A 13,176-nucleotide genomic window follows, 5' to 3' on the forward strand; every position below is an offset into this window, starting at 1 on the left:
TTTAGCTCCCCTGAAATATACTAGAATTATTTTCTATATTCCAAGTTTCAGCTTAAGCATTGGTGATAGAATCATCTTTAAATCTGCTGTAGAGTCACTACATTGCCCCCTCAATTCTTATAAAGATATACATTTATAGAAAGCACTACAAGTATATATATTCATATTGATGTCCATATATACATATCCCCAGAGAAAGAGGAGGAAAGGAGAACCAAAAATTAATAGTGGTTAATATAAGACTTTGGAAGATTCTTTCAATTTTGTTCTATTTTACAAATATTCAACAATAAAACTATATTGTTTTCACAACAAAAAATAATTTTTAAAACAAGTTAGGTAACTTTGGAGAATAGCATTTTGACTAGAGACTATAAGACTAAGGGCAAAAAGGGAACTTCATGTAAACTTTGTACTGTCGATAAAGTTGTTTTGGTGGTGAAGATGGTAGTAAAGATTAAGAATTCTGAAGCTACTATATGTATAAGCTGGGATTGAGCAAATAAATAGTAGCTGTTGATAGGGTCCAGTTTTTTCACTTTGGGAGAGGAAAAAGGATGAATCGTATGGTATGGACTAGAGTTGGAGACATCAATATGAACTCATGTTAAACTTAAAATACAGATGGATGCAGTAATGATTATAGATATGTGTGTAAACATGGGTTCGTATACATACATGTTTCCCAGCTGTATCCTTTGAGCTCTTCTCAGAAGCAATGGTACTCCCACAGCAATGATCAAACCCAGCACTCAAATCCTGGTTTCTAATACCATGTTCCAATAAAATGAATCAGAATTCCGTGAAGAAATGGCTAACTCTACCACTGGGACAAGGTATACATACGCTGAGCCTGGGTTATTTTGTAGTGCCAGAAAGTAAGGGAGTGTTCAAAAACAAAATGATGGAAGCATGTCAAGGGAAACAGGAGCTGACCTGAATGACCTCCCAATGACCAAAGCTGGAAAAAATCAGAGGGACAAAATAAATAATGGCAGTATTAGATTATAACACAAAGTATGAGATAAAAATCTGTAATTCCATACTGATATAGATATCTGACTGAATAAGTAAGTAAGAGAGAAAAGGCAAACAGCCCATACAAAAGAACTCAACTAATTTATAGTCCCTCCTCAATGAGGTGGAGCTTAACTTTTCACCCCTTTGAGTGTGGACCTGTCTAGTGGCTTGCTTCCAAAGCACATTGAAAAGTATAAAAAAGCAATTTTTCAGTGGAGGAAAGTAAACAATTGCTGGATAAACAAGACTAACATCATCAGTGATACATTTTTTTAATAATATATACCCTTGATATGATAAGAATACTCCTTCACCTTTATGGTCCTTACTTACCCAAATCCATAACCCCCAACTAGAAAAACACCATCAGACATACCCATAATGAGGAAAATTTTATAAAATCTGAGCAATATTCCTTAAAACACCAAGGTCATCAGAAATGAGAAAAGTTTGAAAAGCTGTCACAGCACAGAGGAGCCTAATGAGACATGATGACCACATGCAGTGTGCTATTCTGGATGGGATCCTGGAAGAGAAAAGAGACATCAAAGGAAAACTAAGTTGAAATAAGAATAAAGTATGCAGTTTAGTTAGTAGTAACACACCAGTGTTCATGAGGTGTGACAGACGCACAATGGCAATATACAATGTTAACAATAGGAAAAACTGGGTTCAAACTAATGTGAACTCTCTATACTTTCTTTGCAAGTTTTATGTAAATTTAAACTCTTCTAAAATTTAAAATTCATTAAAAAAAAGAATTAGGAGTACATTTTTAAAAATAAATATATACTTGAATCAGAATTCCTGTAGAGGAGTACAGAACCAAGTAAACACTAAGGTGAATATCACTTCCGTTTTCTGGATGACATTATATTTTGGCAATACAGCATTCAAGCTGTAGATCCACACAGCTGGGTTCAAATCCCACTTATTGACTCTATAACTTGAGCAAGTCATTCAGTTACCCTGAAACTCATTTCCCTTATCTATTACGTGTGGATAATAAAACTGACTATGCATTTCCTTGGATTATTCTGAAGGCTGGATGTAGTGATGTATTAAAGCACTTAGCATAGTACTTCATGTATGATAATTGTTCTGGTTGCAATTATTGTATTTCATTTTTGTTGTTATTAATTTAAAAACTTTAAACCCCAAGGGGTCCTGGCTGACTCAGTTGGTGGAGTATGTGACTCTTGATCCTGAGGTCATGAATTCAAACCCCATGGTGGGTGCAGAGATTACTTTAAAAAATTTTTTTTTAAATTAACCCTAGAGTATGAAGGCACAAATCATTTTTGGCTGAATCTCATTCCTATCCATTTGATAAATGTCTTAGATCTATTCCCATTTAACCAGCATTCCAGACATTCACCAGACCATAGTATCGTTCATAGCTGAGCAGTACTCTAGGAAAGGCCTGCTCCAGACCCACATCTTTGACTTAGTGGGAATCCAGAATTCACCCTGATGTTTTCATTCTCAAGAATGGATGCTTTCCCTGTTTCCCTAGGAAATATGAACCTGATCGAAATACTTGTTTCATTTGTGTTTGTTCTGAAAGAAAGGCAGGTTATTTGAAATAATTCCAGCTTTTGCTAGGCAAAGAAAATGAATTTGGGAAAATGTATTCATGGTAATATACCAGACCCAAAGTCCTAAAGCTGTTCTCATCATAGGATAGTGACATTTTTATTATGGCCCCTGAGGTGTGGATGCAACACAGGAAACTGAGTCATACAATTTAATATTCGGCCTGGCATGTGTATCTCTGAAAACCAAGTTATACCTTGAAATCTTCTGTTTTTCTCTTCCATTTTCCTTCCACTCAAACACCACTTTACTGAATTAATTATCTACATAAAGATTTTAGCAGGCCAGTTCTCTGCTCAGTGAACAGCTCAATTTACCAAGACCAAGTGGTTCATAGGAATTGAATTTTATTTGTAAGCATTATTACATTTGTATGATATAGAAGATTTTCAAATGATCTTATTCTACCTGTATATCCCAAACCACCCCTCCTACTCAAAAAGTAGTCATCTGAATTTTTCTTAGGCCTTGCCCTCATTTCTTCTCTCAGCATGTCTTTTACCCATTAATAACTGTCTCTGGTAGCATATCCTGAAGGTATTTAGACTGGGCAGATATGCTGAGCAAGCCATATTTCTTCACTGTAGTGAAAAAGAAACCACAATTGGTCATCACCATGACTCACCCAGACTTCTACCACCACACCCAAACCACGCGATAGGACAAATACTTGGGTAAGATTTAACCAAGCAAGTAAAGCCATCATGTCGAGCAAGATTTTGTGTGACAACATATACCTAAAGCCATCTCTCTTTGGTCATCTTTAGTGATCTACTTGCTGCAGATCACTTCACATTACGTAGTTAATGGTGTTGCATTTACTTTTATTTTTGTATTTTCTCTACATTTCTGTTGTATCAGGCTCAGAGTGTCACATTAGGACAATGTGCTCTTTCTAGGCTCTTCAATGGCCTGTGAACTCATCATATGTCCAGATTTCCTTTCCTTTGGTTGAGGAAAATAATGTCTTTGGTTATAATACTCAAGGTTATTTTGGGCACTTGCATAATCTTGATTATTAAAAACCCAATACATAAGAGATCCACTAATTTCAAGGGGCACCTGGGTGACTCAGTTGGTTAAGCAGCAGACTCTTGATTTGGGCTCAGGTCATGATCTCAGGGTTTTTTGAGATCGAGTCTTGAATTTTGGGCTCCATGCTGACAATGTGGAGCCTGCTTGGGATGATCTCTCTCCCCCTCTCTCTCTCCCCCTCTCTCTCCCTCTCTCTCCCTCTCTCTCCCTCTCTCTCTCTCTCTCTCTCTCTCTCTGCCCTTCCCCTGAGAGCACATATGTGTGCTTGCTAAATAAATAAATAAATATTAAATTTAAAAAAAGAGAGAGACCAAGAGGCAGAGAGAGAGAGAGAGAGATCCACTAATTTCTGGAGAGGAAAGAGCTGAGAGCACGTACCAGGGACATTTGGAATACCCTCTTAGCCTGTTTGGTTTCGTTCTCCTCTGGAATAGCATCCCAGGGTCTAGTAGGGCCCATTATCAGCCCTTCATCCCACCTCACAGTTGACTGAATCAATGGTAGACCTGACTCGAACTGACCCAAAAAGGTTTGCTTTCCTCATTGAGAGGTGGGGACCGGATAAAGAAATTAAGGAGACAGCGAAAAACTTCCTAAATGGTGTAACTGTGACAGGGAGCATGTAAACCTAGGATTCACTGTGGGAGCTAACATTCCAGCAGGCTAACCTGCAGAGAAAGATCTGGCAGGTCCACAAGGGAAGCAGGGAGGGGGATGGAGAAAGAGGAGGCCCGCTTACTTGCAGTCCTCTAGCGATGCCAGCTCCAGTGAGATCCAGCTGCCTTCCAGGTCCAGTCCGGGGAGGTCTCTTATATCCTTAGAACTGACCCACCCATCTTTTTGTTTTAGCTAGTAAAGTGGGGTTTTTCTGGTCATGATCTCAACAGAAGAGTCTTGACAAAGTCATAGAATAACTAGAAAGCCTCTCCTCTCACAACTGTACATCACTTTCAACAATTTTCTTTTTAGGAAAGTCATTTCCATTTGGCTGATTCAAACCCATTCCTACCTGTTTGGTGCTCAGAAAGGAGGAAGCAAAGTTGTCCTAAACCTTCCCTTTGCCTGCCTGCCTTTTTCTAACCTCACCTACCCTTCTACAGAGGACACCAACTGTCCCCAGGGCAGGTCTCTCCACTGGACCATGCATGAGCCATGTTCCATTCCTTTCCCTGAAGTTTTCCGCATTGGTGTTCTCTCTGGAAAGTGTCATCCTCTGACCATCTAAGTCCTTCACACTCTTCAGTGGCTAGCATAACCCCACATACTGTGAGATCTGGCCAATCCCTTCCCCACATTTTTCTCTTCCTTTTCTGATCTCCTTGAAATATTTCCACTACATATGTACTGACATAGAAAAATGCTCAAGAGGGTGCCTGAGTGGCTCAGTCAGTTAAGCTTCTGATTTTGACTCAGGTCATGATGTCATTGTGAGTTTGAGCCCCTCGTTGGGCTTTATGCTGACACCTCGGAGCCTGGAGTCTGCTTCATATTCTGTGTCTCCCTCTCTCTCTACCCCTCCCTTGCTCATGCTCTGTCTCTCTCTCAAAAATAAACATTTAAAAAAATTCTTAAAAAATGCTCAAAACCCTATGTTATATGGAAAGTATGTTAACAAAATCACATGTACATTACAGAGCTAACAATAAAGCTATATATATCACTAAATTAACCATGTTGGGATTTCGGGGTAATTTTATCTCAGTTTTATTTTCCTGGTTTATGCTGTATTTAAAAAAAATTTTTTTTAGGTTTATTTATTTTGAGAGAGAGATAGCATGAGTGGGGGGAGGGGAAGAGAGAGAGGGAGAGAGAGAATCCCAAGCAGGCTTCTTGCAGCCAGGACAGAGCCCGAAGCCATGAATCATGAAATAATGACCTGAGCCAAAACCAAGAGTCAGACACTTAACTGACTGATCCACCCAGCCCCCCCCCCCACCGGTTTACATTTTCTTAATTATTTTTACAACTAACAGAAACTGTATAGTAAAATTAATTAGAGGAAAAGTCTAAGCTCCTTGATCTGACTTTTAAGGGCATGTATAATTTGAGTCTTCCCAAAAGTTAGAACAAACCTGTAGACTCTTGAATTGTTCTCTTCTCATTTACTGAGATTAGGCTTTTTTCTTCAGATGTATTGCAATATACTTGATGATTCAGATCATACTTTCTTGCTTTTTGTTACTCTTCATTTTTGTTGTCTTTTAATTCTGATATAACAAGTTGTTAATTGATTAAGATATTCGTATTAACATCCAAGTAAGTCATATAAGAGCTTATATTATGTATAAGTATGTGTACTCCTAAAAGATACAAAATTCAGCTTTTCATTGTTGGAGTCCCTGTGACCACCATTTCTGCCCCCAGCTCTTTTCCTCTGGAATACTTCAAGTCTTAGATCTTAAATTTTCCATTGTATCATTTTAATATAAGCAAGATGATCAATGTCCAAATAATGCTTGTCAATGTGAATCTTAAGATTACAAACAAATGGTATATAATTCATTCCTTCAGTGGTTTTGGCTGAACACTGTCTATCAGCAGGCTCTATGACACAGGGCCTATAAGTAAAGGCTTCACCATAGAGTCGTCTAAACATATATTTTCCTCCTTGTATATGACCATAGGCTAATTATAGCTGTAGACAGATTTATAATTAGGTACTATGGATTACTCAGTTCAGTTTTCTTCTTTATGTCTCTCCCCCAGGGTTTTAACTGAGCACTGTTTAAAGCTCCAGCTAAAATGATATTAAGTCAATTATCTTTGCTTAGAAATATCTCTGTCACCCATTTGCTTTGATTATCAAAGTAAAAGGAAACAGTACAACCAGAGCTGGAAGGGACCTCAGGGTTCTCTAGATCTTGCATGACTTGAACCGTGTGTCTTTTTAGGCCCATCCCTCACAGTGGTCATCTGGCCTCTGTCCAGGGAGGATTCTGTACTGCCAAAGGCCATGGGCTTTAGACTCAATTAAACATAAGGATAAGTCACAGCTCTGGTACTTAGCTGTGAACTCTTAGGCAATTTACTGAATCTCTCTGAGACTTGGTATCTTTTCTGTAAAACAAGCCTACTAATCCATACCTTGCAGGGCTATTATTTTTAAAAATATGGTACAGTGACTCTTGATCTATGCACAGATTGAACATAGGTCTTTATTTCTTCTCTCTCCTGTAGCCCCACTAAAAGGAGAGTAAATGAATTTAAAACAAATAGGCACGTTATAAACCCACAAGGTTAAAGCGAATGGAACAGGAGACAATGAAACCAATATGAGACCAACACATTCGTGGAAAAAAGAAGGTAGAAGCGAATGGTGGGAAGTAACCTTTACAGATGGGAGTGAGTGACACCCTGCAAGCCTGCAGAGTCTACAGACAAGCAGGCGAGGTGGAATGTCACTTTGTAGGTTAAGGGTTTGGAGGTGGAACATGGACTGAGCAGAGGGAGATGGGTGAAAATCATAGATGGCAGTTAGTGACTCAGGCCCTTTCTTCCACCTCACACAGCAAGGTAACTATACCTTTCCAACCCCAAATGAGAGGATCAATTTAGGACATGCACAGAGGGGAGATAGGATCAAATAATATGGCTCTCAGCACTCTTTGGACAGATATATACACTAGCCTCAGACAAACTTATTAAGGCAGAAACTATGATTGCAAAGGTGGCTTGATCCAAGGCACAAAGCAGATCACTGAGGGAGAAGAACTTAGAAATCTGGCCCCTGGACATCAAATATTTAAGAGACACGATAAACAATGGATCCTGGGAGAAGCTACATCTCCAGTCCCAAGCATCAGTGGCCTTTCATGGAAGAACTTTAATGATGCCTATTGAAACAAAGTGTTACATATCAGACAGCCACTCAGGCCAGGAATACATGTGATAGAAATACAATAATGCATTGTCTTGGACAGAAAACAAAGTCTACAGTGGGAATATGAGGCCTTCTGACATGAAACAAACAGTTTTTAAAAACAAATCAAGCAGCATAAAGCTGAAACTTCTATCAACTTTAAATCCTTTTACCAATTGTATGATATTAAACCATATGAAACTGCCCCCTCTGTAGGTTGAAAATTCTGAATATAGGCCATTTTGGATGGTTCAACCTACTAATTGGAGTAGAGAGGTTTCTTCCCCTATGATTGCCTCTATTCCTATAGCATAACTATGCTTGTATGGAGGTACCAACAACTCTTACAACGAAAGTATGAAGAGTGCACCTGCCATGTGCTGAAACTCTTCTAGATCCTGGGGATAAAGTAGTGAGCAAGGCAGATGAAGTCACTGCTGGGCCAGTCAGATGTGGCTTAACTGGCCATCTTTACTGAATATCATTCCCAGAGCCAGGACTATAGAGTCTGTACAACCTGTGATGAATTCCTGGCTCTGTGTTCTTTTTGAACAATGTGTGTGTGTGTGTGTGTGTGTGTGTGTGTCCTTTCCTAGATTCACAGGGCAGAGGTACACATACACACTATTAGGCTTATTAGCACTTATTGAAAGAACCCTCCTTCAAAGATTTTACCATTTAAAGAAAAATAATATACAAATATTCTAATTTAAGTGTTAAGGCTTCAATGCTCAGCGAGAAATAGGTTAGGTCAAGAGCCTAAACTTGACAATGTAGAGCATTCATGAGTGTTGCCAAGTGACTGTATTCTGAAAGAGTTAGACTGTGGACCGACGAGGAAGTGAGTCTTCAGACAAGTTCTGAAAGTGAATTTTGAAAGAGGAGAAGACGGAAACAACTTGCATAAGAAGGGTCAAAACCTTGTGGGAAAGTAACCTAAAAGGAAAGTTAGTCTTCCCAGAGAAAAGTGGTATTTTTAGCTTTTCTTCCTAGGAAAGTTGTGGAAACACAACCTGAATCGGAAAGGTAGTTTACTCTTTTTAGACTAAATGCCACAATCAGAATTCACATTCACCAGTGGCATTTCCTAGTGTAGGAAAAGCCTGGAGAAGGCCTCGGGCCATTTTGAACTGGGGTCTTTTATACTTGGGCCCTAATAGTCCCCATTCTGAGTGCATTAGTTTGCCAGGGCAGCCATAACTTGAGCTAAAGCTAGCTCAGAATAACAGAAATTTATCATGTCACATTTCTGGAGCCGAGCTGTCCAAGTGCAGTGTGTCAGCAGGGCCAGGCTCCTCCTGACGGTGCTGGGGGAGGATCTGTTTGGGCTGCTCTCCTGGCTTCTGGTAGTTCCTCCGTCTATGGCAGCATATTTATATATAGCATTCCCCCTGTGCGCACATCGATGTCCCATTTTCTCCTATCATATTGTATTAGGGCCCATCTTAACAATCTCACTTTAACTTGATTATTTCTGTAAAAACCCATGTTCAAATAAGGTTGCATTCTGAAATAGGGGGTTAATATCTTTTTTGGAGGGATACAATTCAACCCATAACACTGAGAAAAAGGTAACTGGTCTAATCATAAAAAGTGATTTTTGGCCAGTGGAGCACAAAGTGATACTTCTTGAGAAATAATCCAAAATTCATATAAGGAAAAATCCTTCTAAAGCAAAACAGTTTTACAAAGCTAAGAAGCTGCTTTGCAAGGAGGCTGTTTTCACCACAGAACTGTTACGTCGATTTGAATAACAATGGATGCCTTCAGAGCTGAACTGGATCTAATTAACTAACACAGTATAATGAAACCGGAAGGGTAATGTTGACGCTTCAGTATGGAGAACTGAGCTGTTAACAGAGTAGTGGATTTTCCTTCCGTGTGTCACTAAGGCAGCAACAGTTACCCAACTGTCCCCTCCACCTAACGCATCACAAATATGAACGTTGCCCCTAATGGAAAAGCCAAGCAACTCACAGAAACAAAAATAATCCAGGGCTCAGAATTAATTCCAGAAAACGGTGGCAGAGGGGATAGTATATTTTTTTCAACTTTTCCTTTGCTAGTTCACAACAGAGAATTTGGAAATCAGTTAAACTGCTCCCCTCCCGTATTTCTGGAAAGTGATTTCTAGAAGCACAATTTATTTCAAGTAAGCAAAGATTAAAATTTTGGAAATTCTAGGTGATAAAGTTTAATCTATGTTATACATACACTTAATATATAATATTTATTTATTGGCTATCTAGAACTTCAAATGACAAAAAAAAATGCTGTATATGTTTAAAAAATATGCTGAGGGGCACCTGGGTGGCTCAGGTTTAGCGACTGAGTTTGGCTCAGGTCATGATCTGGAGAGTCCCTAGGTTAGAGCCCCATGTTGAGCTCTGTGCTGACAACTCTGAGCCTGGAGCCTGCTTGGGATTGTCTCCCTCTCTCTCTGCCCCTCCCCCACTCACACACACACACACACACACACACACACACACACACTCTCTCTCTCTCTCTCTCTCTCTCTCTCTCTCAAAAATGAACATTAAAATATTTTTAAAAATAAGTTGAATAATTTTTAAAAAGACAGTGAAAGGTAACTCTCCTTCCCACTTCACATCCCTAATCTCCCAAGTTTCTTCCCAAAGACAACTATTATTTACAATGCATTATGTATCATTCCAGAAATAACCAACACAAGGAATACATATGTGGTTATATAGAAAGTTCATCAAATATATACCTCCTTTTTATTTTACAAAATACTAGAATACCATATATGCCATTCTTCATGCTGCCTCTTCCAGTGTATAACAACACCTAATACATCTTACAAGAAAGTCCATATCAACTCACAGAAATCGCTCTTTTGAATGGCTGCATAATATCCTATTATGTGATTGTTTTATACTATATTTAGCTGTTCCCTACCGGTAAACGCTTAGCTTGTTTCTAGTTTCTCACTATTATGAACAATGCTGTAATGAACAGTATTTTTGTGTCTTTGTACATGTGTATATACAAGTATATTTGTTAGAGAAACTCCTAAAAATGGAATCACTAGTAGAAAGATATATACATTTACATTTTTGACAGATGTTTGCCCAACTGCCAACCCCAAATTATTGGATCAGTTTATATTCCCATCAACAACGTGGAATGGGACCTATTTCTCTATGGCATTGCCAGTGCCATGTATTATTAATCTTTAGTGCTTTTCCCAACCTAATAGGATAAAAATGGGATCCGATTGTGGTTTTAATGTGTATTTGTCCTATTTTGAATCCAGATTGGAGCATCTTTCCACATGTTAATAAGACATTTATATTCTTTTATCTCTGAATTCTCTACTTGTGTCCTTTGCAATGTTTCTATTGAATTGTTGATTCTACTATCAGCTTATAGCCATCTTTAGATTGTTTTTTATTTAAACATTTATTTTCAATGAGGAATTTTAAAATTTTAGTATAGCCTTTTCTTTACCTTTTTATTAATCTTTTAATCTTTTATTAATATTTTCCTTTAAGGCTTTTAGGTTTTGTGTCATATTTTATTTACTCATGTATTTTAAGTTTATTTATTTATTTTTGAGAGAGAGAGAGAGAGAGAGAGAGAAGGAAAGAAAGAAGAAAGAAAGAAAGAAGGAAGGAAGGAAGAAAAGAAAGAAAGAAAGAAGGAAGGAAGGAAGGAAGGAAGGAAGGAAGGAAGGAAAGAAAGAAAGGAAGAAAAGAAAGAAAGAAAGAAATTAATTCCAAGCAGGCTCCACACTGTCAGTGCAGAGCTCAGTGTGGGGCTCAGATTCATGAATGGTGAGATCATGATCTGAGCCAAAATCAAGGTTCAGATGCTTAACTGACTGAGCCACACAGGTGCACCTGTGTCATATTTTATAAACAGCTTTCTAATATAAGATTATAAAAATTACTGTCCTCTGACACAAAGTTTGAGATGCTTTTACAGTGTTTTTTCTCTCACTGAATTCTTAAAAAAGATAATTATTTAGAAAGAATTATATAAATGCACATTACTCCTCTTGGAAAGCCCCGGTCACACTATCTTATACATTTAATTTAGAATATCTACCTTTCCAAAGCATTAGAATCTTAAACATTTAAAGTTTAGTATTAGCAATTAAAGAAAAAGAGAATACTTTTCAATTATAATAATTTTTGAAAATCTTACAAGTGGATATTACATTTGAAACATATAACTAGGGTGATTTTTACATTTAAGAATCATTTCAGGGGTGCCTGGGTAGCTCAGCTGGTTAAGGGTCCAACTTCAGCTCAGGTCATGATCTCACAATTCATGGGTTCAAGCCCTGCATCAGGCTGTGTGCTGACAGTTCAGAGGCTGGAGCCTGCTTCAGATTCTGTGTGTGTTTCTCTACCCCCGCCCTGCCAAACCCCATCTCTCAAAAGTAAATAAACATTAAAAATTTTTTAAAAAAAGAATAATTTGGGTGGGGGGAGCACTTAGTGACTTGCTTCTAAAGAACAGAATATGGAAAGGGACAGATTTTAACTTCTCAGCGGAGAAACTTGGCAAACAGGACCTTACCCCAGTGATGGCAGTTAATGTCACCATTGATAAATCACGTGGAGATCATGATAAGATGTGGTAAGAAAACCAGTTACCAGTGTAGTATTCTTCCCCCAAACCACAGTCTTAGCCTCATTATGAGAGAAACATCACTTGTTTGCAAATTGAGGAACATTCTATAAAACATCTGACAAATATGCTTCAGAACTGCCACAGGTGTGAAAAACAAGGAAAACCTGAAAACCTGTCATAGACCACAGAGGAGATGGAGACATGACTGCAGTGTAATATCCTAGACTGGAATCTCAAACAGAACAAAGACATTAATGAAATAACTGGTGAAATCCACATGAAGTCTGCAATTTAGTTAATAGCAATGTACCATACAATTCACCTGTTTTAAGTATAAATTTCATGTAAATCAGCAGTTTTGCGACATTTTCATCACCTCAAAAAGAAACCCCAAAACCCTTTAGTCATCACCCTCTGTCCTCAAAACCAATGCCCTCCCAACCCTAAACAACTACTAATCTACTTTCTGTGTCTATAGATTGCCCTATTCTGACATTGCATATAAATGAATAAGATATAACCTTTTGTAACTGGCTAGTATTATTTTTATGTTTTCCAGGAACACTGAAGAACAGATAGCTAAAGTATCTTAGAAAAATGAACTTTTATCACTATAGATATTAAATCACTCATTTAAAAATATGATCTCAACCCCCCACTCCAAGGCATTATACATCCCATCCATATGCAAACATTCCATTTTAAATTCCATGACAAATTTTATTTTGTATATATAGCAAAGAATAAATACAGAGAAGTGATGAGGAAATGGGCTAGAGAGCTAGACCACCTGATTCAAATGCTGACAATGCCACTTAGCAGCTGTGTAACCCAGGGCAAATTATTCAACCTCTCTGGGCCTTAGTTCCCTCTCCTATACCATGTTTCCTACTTCATAAGGGTGCAGTGAATGAATATATGCAAACTTATGCAAAGTCCTTAAAAACTTAAATGAAATCTTGCCACTTGCAACTATGTATTATGTTAAGTGAAGTAAGTCAGAGAAAGACAAATATCGTATGATTTCACTCATATGTGGAAGAAACAAAACAGATGCACAT

At 38.1% G+C, this 13,176-nt stretch overlaps 1 long non-coding RNA gene across 1 annotated transcript in view; it reads right to left on the bottom strand.

The window, feature by feature from the left end:
- Positions 1–398: 398 nt before the first annotated feature.
- The window catches only part of LOC115294667, a 19,099-nt gene continuing 6,321 nt past the window's right edge, over positions 399–13,176 (bottom strand). The window contains exons 2-3 of the long non-coding RNA XR_003910043.1: positions 1,397–1,546; positions 399–961 (exon numbers count right to left, since the gene is read on the bottom strand). This is a non-coding gene — a long non-coding RNA (uncharacterized LOC115294667). The remainder of the gene's footprint in view (positions 962–1,396; positions 1,547–13,176) is intronic.

The sequence above is a fragment of the Suricata suricatta genome, chromosome 6 (genome assembly GCF_006229205.1).
Source record: "Suricata suricatta isolate VVHF042 chromosome 6, meerkat_22Aug2017_6uvM2_HiC, whole genome shotgun sequence".
Taxonomy (NCBI): domain Eukaryota; kingdom Metazoa; phylum Chordata; class Mammalia; order Carnivora; family Herpestidae; genus Suricata; species Suricata suricatta.